The 12,415-nt window shown below is 37.1% G+C and overlaps 2 long non-coding RNA genes across 7 annotated transcripts in view; one reads left to right on the plus strand and one right to left on the minus strand.

Moving 5' to 3' along the window:
• The window catches only part of LOC105492774 (uncharacterized), a 53,283-nt gene extending 41,933 nt beyond the window's left edge, over positions 1-11,350 (plus strand). For 3 of the 5 annotated variants that reach the window (XR_011606758.1, XR_011606760.1, XR_011606759.1), the window contains one exon: positions 602-11,350. This is a non-coding gene — a long non-coding RNA (uncharacterized lncRNA). The remainder of the gene's footprint in view (positions 1-601) is intronic. The other 2 variants (XR_011606761.1, XR_011606762.1) reach the window with 2 other exon arrangements.
• LOC105467967 (uncharacterized) overlaps positions 1-12,415 on the minus strand; it is a 301,866-nt gene that overhangs the window by 12,139 nt on the left and 277,312 nt on the right. The window lies entirely within an intron of this gene.

Below are 12,415 nucleotides of genomic sequence, written 5' to 3' on the forward strand. Positions count from 1 at the left end.
TCTCAGATGGCCTTAGGTTTTCCTTGTTATGTATATTCTGATATTTCTGGAAAATAAATATTTATAAGGAAAAGAGAATTCTGGATGCTCCATGAAGACGATGCTACAGATACAGACATGAACAGTGGGTATGGTGTGGAGTTTACGTGAGCAGGATTGATTTATCTCTGTTGAATAGCAAGTGGCAGAGGCCATGAGAGGACAAGGTACTCAGGGACATAGAATTGGTTATGTCAAATCCACTTATAATGGAAGCCATCATCCTCAGCAAACTAACACAGGAACAGAAAACCAAACACCACATGTTCTCACGCATAATTGGGAGCTGAACATTGAGAACACATGGACATAGGGAGGGGAACAACACACACCAGAGCCTCCCAGGGAGGTTGGGGGAGGAAGCACATCAGGAAAAATAGCTAATGCATGTGGGGATTAATACCTAGGTGATGGGTTGATATGTGTAACATGCACATTCTGCATATGTACCCCAGAACTTCAAATAAAATATATATTTTAAAAATCCACTTGTAAGTCTTTACTTCCATGAGAAAAAAATATATATAAAAACAGTAATACAGCTTTCCTTCCCATTTTTTAGGTGGACAACTGGAGGGCCCAGGAATTAATTGTCTTAGTCAAAGCCACAAGGCAAGCTGCTAGATAAACTCAAATTGAAAACCAACGTTTTAAATCAGTATCTTCAGAAAATGAAATTCCTTTCCATCCTAAAAGAAAAATTCAGGAACAAATATCAAATTTCAAGACTGGACTTATATGTGTGTATATGGGAAACAAAATACCCACATACATATATTATACAAGCATACACTTTTTTTTTTTTTTTTTTTTTTTTTTTTTTTTTGAGGCAGAGTTTCACTCTTGCTGCCAGCTAGAGCGCAATGGCGCGATTTCGGCTCACTGCAACCTATACCTCCTGGGTTCAAGCAATTCTCCTGCCTCAGCCTCTTGAGTAGCTGGAATTACAGGCATGTGCCACCACGCCTGGCTAATTTTGTATTTTTAGTAGAGACGGGGTTTCTCCATGTTGGTCAGACTGGTCTCGAACTCCCAACCTCAGGTGATCTGCCCACCTCGGCCTCCCAAAGTGCTGGGATTACAGGCATAAGCCACCGCACCCAGCTGCATATACATTTTTTTAACTTCATAATGAGGATGAATTGGCTGATAGAAATTTTTACTTCATGAAAAATTGGACTTTGTGATACCATTAAAGAAATACATTTTCTTCAAAGACACAAACTAATTCAGACAAATATCTTAATTTCCAAGTCTTGTCAGGTCGGCTATAATGAATAGATTAGACTCACTGGTAAAGGCACCTGGAATCTAAATATCAGGTATGAATGTATGAATCACATTCTTCACATACGTCTGCTTTTTCAACTGGATTAAATGTGTGTTAAGTTGAAATATGTGTAACTGGGGCCAGAGAGACCTGGTTTTGTGTGCCAACTCTACCACTATATGCTGTGAAGTCTTGCAGAATTTACGTAAACTCCCTACACTTCAATTACCTTATCTACAAGGAAGGCTAATAATGAAAACTCACTAATAATTTTTATTGCTGTAAAAAATGTGCCCAAACAGAAGTTCTAAAACAGCACCAAAATATTAATTTAATGAGTGGAGATTAGTTTTCTTTATCAACACTACAATTTTCTTTAAATGTTCAGCTAATTGATCAAATTGCTCATCAGTGAGTGATCAGTGGAGCAGAAATTATTTTGGTACCACACCACTCTAGATGTGAAGGATTTTATGAAGGTACAAAAAATCAGACTGTTCAGACCATTAGAAAAAAGCATTAAAAAGGATCTTTTAGGCAGCTAAGAGGAGTTGGCAACATTGCGGAATGGACCAGTGCAGTCATCGTGGTAAGTTAAATGGTACATTTGGGTACCACTTTAGGGTGTAATTGATTGCACTACAGCTTTAGACAACAGCCCTGTACTCAGCTCTCAAGAAGGCTCTGACCTTTGATTCTTACTTGACGGAGCGATGAGCCAGCTAGGGTCTAGAAAGCCAAATCTTGATGGAACGGAGCTGGTCTTCAATGATACAGGTCATGTACTCAAATATCAATGTTCAAGCGAAGGCCAGGGTAGAAGGATCACTTGAGGCCAGGAGTCAAGACTGGCCTGAGCAGTATAGTGAGACCTTATCCACAGACACACACACACACACACACACACACACACACACACACACACACACAAATACTGTTAAAGGATTGACTTCAGAAGCAGAGATACAAAAATTTCTCCCCGCAAAAAATCTCCAAGCCAGACACCAAACATGAAAGAGAGAAATTTGTACTGAAACTAGGATACCGTTCTAAGGGCTACACCCCAGAAAACGCATGCCGGTGTTCATCTTGTTTCTTTTTGTTTTCCTACAGTACTACTAGAAGGAAGTGTGGTGTTCCTGCAGTGAATGAGCACAAGATTTAAAGAAACTATTGTGGTGCAGGTGCTATCTGTATTTACGTAACTCATGGGAATGGGGGACTAGAAATGGATGAGCAGAGCTGGAAAAATGAAATTGTTACCTGTTTTTAGAATACAGTCTATATTAGTGTGTTCTTGCATTGCTGTAATAAAATACCTGAGACTGGGTAATTTATAAAGAAAAGAGGTTTAATTGGCTCATGGTTCTGAAGGCTATACAGGAAGGATGATGCTGGCATCTGCTTGGTTTCCAGGCAGCCTCAGGAAAGTTACAATCATGGCCGAAGGCAAAGTGGAAGTAGGCACATCACATGGCTGGGACAGGAGCAAGAGAGAGGGATGGGAGGTGCCACACCCTTTTAAACAACCAGATCTCATGAGAACTCACTATTGTGATGACAGTATCAAGAGGGAAATCTGCACTCATGATCCAATCACCTCCCACCAGGCCCCACCTCCAACATTGGGGCTTACATTTTGACATGAGACTGGAGGGGGACAACACCCAAATTATGTCAGAGTCCCATCCAAGTGCGGTGGCTCATGCCTGTAATTCTAGCACTTTGGGCGGACAAGGCAGAAAGATCACTTGAGGCCGGAAGTTCAAGGCTACAGTGAGCTGTGATGGCATACCACTGCACTCCAGCCTGGGCAACAGAGTGAGATCCTTTCTCCAGAAGAAAATAAAATAGTAAAAGCTATTTGTCTTAAAACATATATCAGATTATTTAAAGAGGGTAAGATATTACTATAGCAGATCAAGAAATATCAACATCAATAATAATGGTGATGCTCAACTAGGCCTGTGTTCTAAACTGGCAGTGAATAATTATCCACAGGTGTGGTTTGAGGGACACAAGATAACCACTTTAACCTCAAAGGATTTTCCCTACCAGGATTCTACCGAGCTTGAAATTCTTGTTTTTCCAGTTTAGACTGCCCCAAAAAGGATTCCATTAAAAAGCACATATGATTCCTTGGAATAATAACACTAGGAATGCTATTTGGCCTAGATTACTTTATCATGTAGACAAAAAACTTGAAGTAGAAAGAGGTGAGGAAAGTGGGAAGAAAGGGCGATAGAGAACCAGGCTACCCATATATCTCTACTCAACTTGTAGACCTGCACTGTACCATATAGTAGGCTCTATTCACATATGGCTATTTAAACTTAAATGTAAATTAAGTAAAATTAAACATTCAGCTCCTCCATCACTGTAGGCATATGTCAAATGCTCAATAGTCACATGAGGCTAGTAGCTAACATAGTGGTCAGTGCAGACACAGAACATTTCCATCAAAGTTCTATTGAACAGTATTGCCCTGGTAAGTGACTCTCTTTGAAGGAACATATCATATACTTCAGAAGTGCTGGACTTAAAAAAAAGAGCTAAACACATTGTGCTAGAGAGAGAGCTGTAGTATCTTGCAGGCTTTTTAAACTGTGACATACAAAGAACTAAGAAGCAGGGTTTTTGTTACCCAATAAGCTACATGGAAAAAGAGCAAAGTGGGTCACAGAGAAAAAGATTCAGACAGAACAAGCCAGCAGCCTCTTCCTTAGCAACCCAAAATGAAACAGTTCACCGGTGGGCACTAAATGAAAACCAATTGTAAAACACGTTTTGTTCTGTAGAGCTATTGACTATAATCATGTGTTGTACGCTTTATAAAGTTCTCATGGCAGAGTGGGATCAGTGTCTCACAAATTTCCTTTGTCATCTTTAGTGTTTTGCTTGATGGTGTCCTATAATTCCCACAGGCTTTCTTTACTCTTTTTTTTTTTTCCTTTTTGTTCCTCTGACTGGGTAATTTCAAATGACCTGTCTTTGAGCTCATTGATTCTTTCTTCAGCTTGATTGAGTCTACTGTTGAAGCTCTCTATGGAATTTTTTAGCCCTTTGTCATCTTTATAAGCTCCAACTGGTAGAAAGCCTCCACGTATTTTATAGACAGGAAAGTCACTACCTGATCATAAGAATTAGATGAGCATCCAGATTATGGAAGTTAGTTGTTGTTGTTGTTTTCAATGTAAGTAATCCAAACTTAAACCAACATCTATATAACCCAGAAGTCCATATTTTTAAACCATACCATGTCATCTCCATAAGGAAGAAAAAATATTATGAAGGGGTTGTTTTGGCCAGAAATATGTTCAGAGAAGGCTGCTATGATGTTACATTGGAGAACACACGGCCTGATCATAGTTAACCATAGGCTTAGGATATTTATGATTTATCTGAATCTCAATACCCATTTCTATAAGGTGACATATTCAGACAAAATTATCTTGGGCCCCTTTTACTCTTGCATAATTGTTTAATTCCCTAGGATTCTGTAAAGAACTCAATATGAAGCCTCTGTAAGTGAGGATTACTTTATTATCCACTAAAATAGTTCTATTGGTACATATTATTTTAGTGTTAAGAAAGGACATCAGTGCACATTAGCTGGCCGCAAAATTGATAGTTAACAAATTGACTCGCTAGCCAACTTTTTCAGTGCATTGAATGCTAAAAGGTATTTTTTTAATTAAAAAGAAATTACCAGAGAAAAAGGACTATAGTCAAATTTTTGCCAGATTCATCACCACAATAATTTTTGCATATGTATGTCATCACATTTGCATTGTCTTTGCCCCTCCCTTTCCCCCAAGCTAGACATGTTTATGCTTGAAGCTGTTTTGTGAATCCCAAGAAAGCATTTGAAGAAAATTAAAAATCTCTGCCAAAAACTATTACCATCTCTGAGCTTGGTTATAAAGTTTAATTGGAAAACTGATATTAAGTATGCATCTTCATTACATTTTGAAAACATGAATAATATATGTAATCATCCAAAGACTGTGCTAGAAATGTTGCCGCATTATTCAAACACAAATGGAAGTACACTGTATTATCAATTAGTGTCCAGTTTCTTTGGAAGAACAAGAAAAAAAAATCTGTTGAGCCTCAGCTTGTGATTTACATTCTCAAATATGTTTATTCACAAGCCTAAAAAGCACGTTAGTAACAGTTGCCAAAGCAGTTGCCAAGACAACTTATCCCTGGATTTAGTATTATTGCATCAGGAAAAACGCCTACAAGGAATTTAATTAACTAACGCCTCATCCTCCTTGGCCAAAGAAGGATGGATTTTCTTTCAACCCAATGTCCCTAAAGAATGAGATTCGATGGAATCAAGGTAGACACAGACACGCAAATAGACTCACATACACACACACACACTCACAAATGCTGGATGAGTGTACAATAACGAGGCTAGTTTCCAGATATGGTTTTTTAAAAATCTGCCTCAGTAGTTCCTACATGTTTATTGAGTGAATGTGGATAAATATGTAGCTAGGGTTTTCTATGTACATATATATGTACATGGAAATATACATATATACATGTAATATATATATAACATGCAATTACACATATATTTATAATGTGTATACATTATTTTTTCTCTCTTTTCCATAAGAAATAGACAGTTTATAAGAAATTTAACTGAAACAAAAAACTAGCACTAAAGGAAAGATACATCAGATATCTACACATCAGATACACATCCAAACCACCAGGCTTAATCTGGATCCCTCCCACCAACAACACAACCTGGAAATTCTCTCAAAGCACTTAGCTGAAATAATTGCAGGGCTCACCTCATTTGTTTTCTGTCTCTCAGGAGTTATTGCCTTCTGTTGTCTGATATCTACTGTTTTAAAAATTATTGTGTCATGTTTTGTCTAGTTTTTTAGTTTCCGCAGCAGAGCTAATATAGTCAGATATAAAATTGATAGGTATTTTATAATTATAAAGAGTATAATTCATCATTGACTCTGAGCTTTCAGCTAGCCACAGCAGCAATGGAAATAGAACAAATCGCATAGCTTGCATTATTCTCCACAGAAAGAAATGTTTCTACAATACCAAATTCTAAAAGAAACCATGACTTGGAGGAAGGGGGGTGCTTGAAAACCATGTATATTTTTTACTAGCATTACAAAATTCCCAATATAAGTGTCATACTTTGTTCCTCATTTTCTGCGCATGCTTCTATCTCATTTAATAATCAACACTCACCACTAACATCCAATATCTACAGAGCTAGTAGAATATGCTGTGCAAATTTTAAGAATATTATTATATACTTGAATATATTATTATATTCTTCTTCCTACCTGCTGCTCCTAAGTATTTCATGTTTATATGCTGTTAATAATTATATTTATTTCAATTTCCAAGTATTTATTGCTAACATATTTAAATACAATTGAATTTTGTATGTTAGTCTTCTATCTTGCAACTTTGCTAAACTTAATTATTAGTTCAAATAACTGTTACATAAACTCCATGAGATTATCTACTTAAAAAATGAGGCTGCCTGCAAGTAAAGACAGGTTTACCTCACCATTTTCTTTCTTCCTTTTTTTTTTTTTCTTTTTTTTTTTGGTGTGTAGTGATATCTCGTTGTGGTTTTATTTTGCATTTTCCCATGGCTAATTATGTCGAGTATCTTTTCACATGTTTTTTTACTATCTGTATATCCTTCTTGGTGAGATATCTGTTTGTCATTTGCCCATTTTCTGATTGGACTGTTGCTTTTTACTATTGAATTTGAGACTTTTTATTTTATTTTATTTTTATTTTACTTTAAGTTCTAGGGCACATGTGCACAACATGCAGGTTTGTTACATATGTATACATGTGCTATGTTGGTGTGCTGCACCCGTTAACTCATCATTTACATTAGGTATATCTCCTAATGCTATCCCTTCCCCCTCCCCCAACCTCAAGACAGGTCCCAGTGTGTGATATTCCCCACCCTGTGTTCATGTGTTCTCATTGTGCAATTCCCACCTATAAGTGAGAACATACGGTGTTTGGCTTTCTGTCCTTGTGACAGTTTGCTCAGAATGATGGTTTCCAGCTTCATCCATGTCACTATAAAGGACATGAACTCATCCTTTTTTATGACTGCATAGTATTCCATGGTGTATATGTGCCACATTTTCTTAATCCAGTCTATCATTGATGGACATCTGGGTTGGTTCCAAGTCTGTGCTATTGTGAATAGTGCCACAATAAACCTACTTGTGCGTGTGTCTTTATAGCAGCATGATTTATAATCCTTTGGGTATATACCCAGTAATGGAATGGATGGGTCAAATGGTATTTCTAGTTCTAGATCCTTGAGGAATCGCCACACTGTCTTCCACAATGGTTGAACTAGTTTACAGTCCCACCAACAATGTAAAAGCATTCCTATTTCCCCACATCCTCTCCAGCACCTGTTGTTTCCTGACATTTTAATGATCGCCACTCTAACTGGTGTGAGATGGTATTTCTTTGTGGTTTTGATTTGCATTTCCCTGATGGTCAGTGATAATGAGCGTTTTTTCATGTGTCTGTTGGCTGCATAAATGTCTTCTTTTGAGAAGTGTCAGTCCATATCCTTTGCCCACATTTTGATAGGGTTGTTTGTTTTTTTTCTTATAAATTTGTTTAAGTTTTTTGTAGATTCTGGATATTAGCTCTTCGTCAGATGGGTAGATTGTAAAAATGTTCTCCCATTACGTAGGTTGCCTGTTCACTCTGATGGTAGTTTATTTTGCTGTGCAGAAGTTCTTTAGTTTAATTACATCCCATTTGTCAATTTTGGCTTTTATTGCCATTGCTTTTGGTGTTTTAGTCATTAAGTCCTTGCCCATGCCTATGGCCTAAATGGTATTGCCTAGGTTTTCTTCTAGGGTTTTTATGGTTTTAAGTCTAACATTTAAGTCTTTAATCCATCTTGAATAGATTTTTATATAAGGTGTAAGGAAGGGATCCAGTTTCAGCTTTCTACATATGGCTAGCCAGTTTTCCCAGGACCATTTATTAAATAGGGTATCCTTTACCCATTTCTTGTTTTTGTCAGGTTTGTCAAAGAGCAGATGGTTGTACATGTGTGGTATTATTTCTGAGGGCTCTGTTCTGTTACATTGGTCTGTATCTCTGTTTTGGTAACAGTACCATGCTGTTTTGGTTACTGTAGCTTTGTAGTATAGTTTGAAGTCAGGTAGCATGATGCCTCCAGCTTTGTTCTTTTGGCTTAGGATTGTCTTGGCAATGTGGGCTCTTTTTTGGTTCCATATAAACTTTAAAGTACTTTTTTTCCAATTCCATGAAGAAAGTCATTGGTAGCTTGATGGGGATGGCATTGAATCTACAAATTACCTTGGGCAGTATAGCCATTTTCACAATATTGATTCTTCCTATTCATAAGCATGGTATGTTCTTCCATTTGTTTGTGCCCTCTTTTATTTCATTGAGCAGTGGTTTGTAGTTCTCCTTGAAGAGGTCCTTCACATCTCTTATAAGTTGGATTCCTAGGTATTTTATTCTCTTTGAAGCAATTGTGAATGGGAGTTCATCATGGTTTGGTTCTCTGTTATTGGTGTATAGGAATGCTTGTGATTTTTGCACATTGATTTTGTATCCTGAGACTTTGCTGAAGTTTCTTATCAGCTTAAGGAGATTTTGGACTGAGACGATGGGGTTTTCTAAATATGCAATCATGTCATCTGCAAACAGGGACAATTTGACTTCCTCTTTTGCTAATTGAACATGCTTTATTTCTTTCTCTTTCCTAATTGCGCTTGCCAGAACTTCCAACACTGTGTCGAATAGGAGTGGTGAGAGAGGGTATCTCTGTCTTGTGCCAGTTTTCAAAGGGAATGCTTCCAGTTTTTACCCATTCAGTATGATATTGACTGTGGGTTTGTCATAAATAGCTCTTATTATTTTGAGACACGTCCTATCAATACCTAGTTTATTGAGAGATTTTAGCATGAAGGGCTGTTGAATTTTGTCGAAGTCCTTTTCTGCATATATTGAGACAATCATGTGGTTTTTGTCTTCGGTTCTGTTTATATGCTGGATTACATTTATTGATTTGCTTATGTTGAACCAGCCTTGCATCCCAGGGATGAAGCCAATTTGATTGTGGTGGATAAGCTTTTTGATGTGCTGCTGGATTCAGTTTGCCAGTATTTTATTGAGGATTTTTGCAATGATGTTCATCAGGGATATTGGTCTAAAATTCTCTTTTTGTTGTTGTTGTTGTGTCTCTGCCAGGCTTTGGTATCAGGATGATGTTGGCCTCATAAAATGAATTAGGGAGGATTCCCGCTTTTTCTATTAATTGGAATAGTTTCAGAAGGAATGGAACCAGCTCTTGTTTGTACCTCTTTTCAATCTGGATGCACTTTTTTTCTTTTTCTTGCCTACTTGCACTAGTTAGAACATCCAGCACAGCATCAAGTAGAAGTGATGAGAGCAGATAATCCTTTCTTGGTCCTGATTTTAAAGAAAAATAATTTTTCCATTTTTAAGTATAATGTTAACTATAGGTTTTCACAAAGGCCCTTTAATAAGTTGAGTGTGTTTTCTTTTTCATTCTGGTTTGCTGAGAGTTTTTATCAAGAGTTGATGTTGCCTTTTTCCTTGTCCTTGTATACTTTTCTACATGTGTGCAACCAATCAGTACTCAAATGAAGACTAGAGGGAGAACTCTGCAGTTTTTCAGAGTCCTCTCTGTGTACTACTTTCTCTTATCTGGTACTTTACCCTGTAAACTCTAGACACTTCAGCTTCCTTATATTCCCAAGTCGACTTCCCCAATGTGCAGAGACCACCAGGCTCAATCTGGATCCCTCCCACTAGCAATACAACCTGGAAATTCTCTCAAAGCAGTTAGCTGAGATAATTGCAGGATTCACCTCATTTGTTTTCTATCTCTCAGGAGTTATTGCCTTCTGTTGTCTGATATTTAACATTTTAAAAATCACTGTGTCATATGTTTCATCTAGTTTTTTAGTTTCTGCAGAAGAGTTAACATAGTTTCTGTTATCCCATCTTGGTTGGAAGCCACAATCTCTTCTGGACGATTTTTATACATGCACGTTCCTAGGGCTTACTTCATACATAAATTGTGGACTAATCATTCTTGAGAATCTGCATATTTTCAAAACTCTCCACTGAATTTATTAATAATTCCAGCTTGTGAAGTATAGATTTATCCACTATCTTATATCTAACAAAATCTGTGGTCTGTGGGGTGAGTTTTAGGACATGACAAGGATCATAGACCCAGGTTCTATGACCCTGTAGCCACAACATTTTCCACTCTCTCCCGTGTGTACAACCAGTGTGTCTGCTACATTAAAGCCAATGCTGAGAAGCCAAATTTAATTTTCTATACGTTTCATTAATTATTAATCATCTAAATATTAGAAAGACTGTAACAGAAATTGGGATACTCAGTAGAAACTGGATACTTCTTGCCCTGTTGTAAATATCACACACTTGTACCAGAGGACAAAGGAACAATGACAGTTTTACTGCATATGTAAGATGTGATCATCATCCTAAAGAGAAAGCCATCAAAGTTTTGATGCAGTGAATATCCACCAAGATTGTTATCATCCTTTGTTCTTTAAGTGTTACTGGATACCTTTCCAAGGTAGCACCACTTCAGTAATGGTGTTTCCTAGTAGTATCGGATAGTCTTAGAAATGCTTTAAAACACAGCCAAGTAATCACCTCCTCTATGTTATCTTCTCACAAAATTCTGGGCAACTTTAATTGCTCTCACTTCTGCATGTTTATTGTGGAGGACATGTAGCATTATTTTAGCCTTCTTTATTGTATACAGAGAATTTGTATTTGTATGAATAATACTTGTATCAGTACACAAGTAAAGTTTTCTATTTCATGAAAATTATTGATTGGTAATCCATTCTTCCTTTTCAGTTATTCTAGAAATGTTCAGAAAATTAGAAGATATGATAATATATGTTACATAATGTGAATGTATAATTATGAATAAATTTCAATAACATAATTTAACTATGTATCATATGAATATAGATTTATTTCTTCTTTTCTGGAATTCTGCCTGGGAATATCTGAAAAATATATAACTGGGTTATATTAAATTTAATTAATATTAAACAGCATTAAGTTGGCAAGCTCCCTGTCTGCTGTACTGCCAAATTTCTGATCTCATGGGTATCTAAACTGGCTTACAATGACTACGTATGTAGAACATTGTTTCCGCTTGGGATTATTTTATCCTAAGCATGCCCTGACACTACAGCTAAAATCCCCAGGATGTTTCAAGTTCCCTCTGACACCACTGATTTTTAGGAAGTCAAGGAAAATAACCCTTGGCAGGGCTTAATAACTCCACACAAATGTTGAACTTATAATTAAATGTTATTCCTTTGTTCTTCAGATCATCTAAATTATTCATAGCCTGTCAAACTTAATTTCTAAATAAAGTAATGAAGTTTTGTTATCATTCAGCAGTCTGATTTTAAGCCCCAGTGCTATATTTTACCTGTAAGCTTTGACTGACTCTGAAGATGAAAAAGGATAGGTGGGCTATGTGTACATGTGCAGCCTAAACTATGACTGTCTTACCAATCTCAATAAGGACCTGATGAGGTACAATGAACTCAAGCTCCTGTAACTGAGGTTCATGAATATATTTTCTCTGCAAAGGGCTTTCTAATATTATATTTCTTATATTAGTTGAGGGAGGGGTGATGGTGGTAATCAGAATTACCTGGGATAGTGAGGAAGAGAATGGAGAAGACTTCAGCATATATAGTTTGACAAGACCCTCAAGAAGATCATTTTTAAACTTCCCAAAGTGACAAATCACTGACCCAACCAATGCCCTATTAGCCATGGCTACAATTCAAGCTCCAAGGAGCTTTCAAAAATCCTTACTACCCAGGTCACATCACAGGCCAGATTAGAAGATTTGACTTGGACCCAGCACCCATACTTTAAAGAAGGACCTTGGAGAGGCAAGATCCACCGAGAACATGGGACTTGCTAAGACTGGAGTTAGAATAAATAGCTGCCTCCCATTAGAGTGGCCACAAGGAGAGTCCCTCTCCACTT

This window comes from Macaca nemestrina, chromosome 8 (assembly GCF_043159975.1).
Source record: "Macaca nemestrina isolate mMacNem1 chromosome 8, mMacNem.hap1, whole genome shotgun sequence".
Classification (NCBI taxonomy): domain Eukaryota; kingdom Metazoa; phylum Chordata; class Mammalia; order Primates; family Cercopithecidae; genus Macaca; species Macaca nemestrina.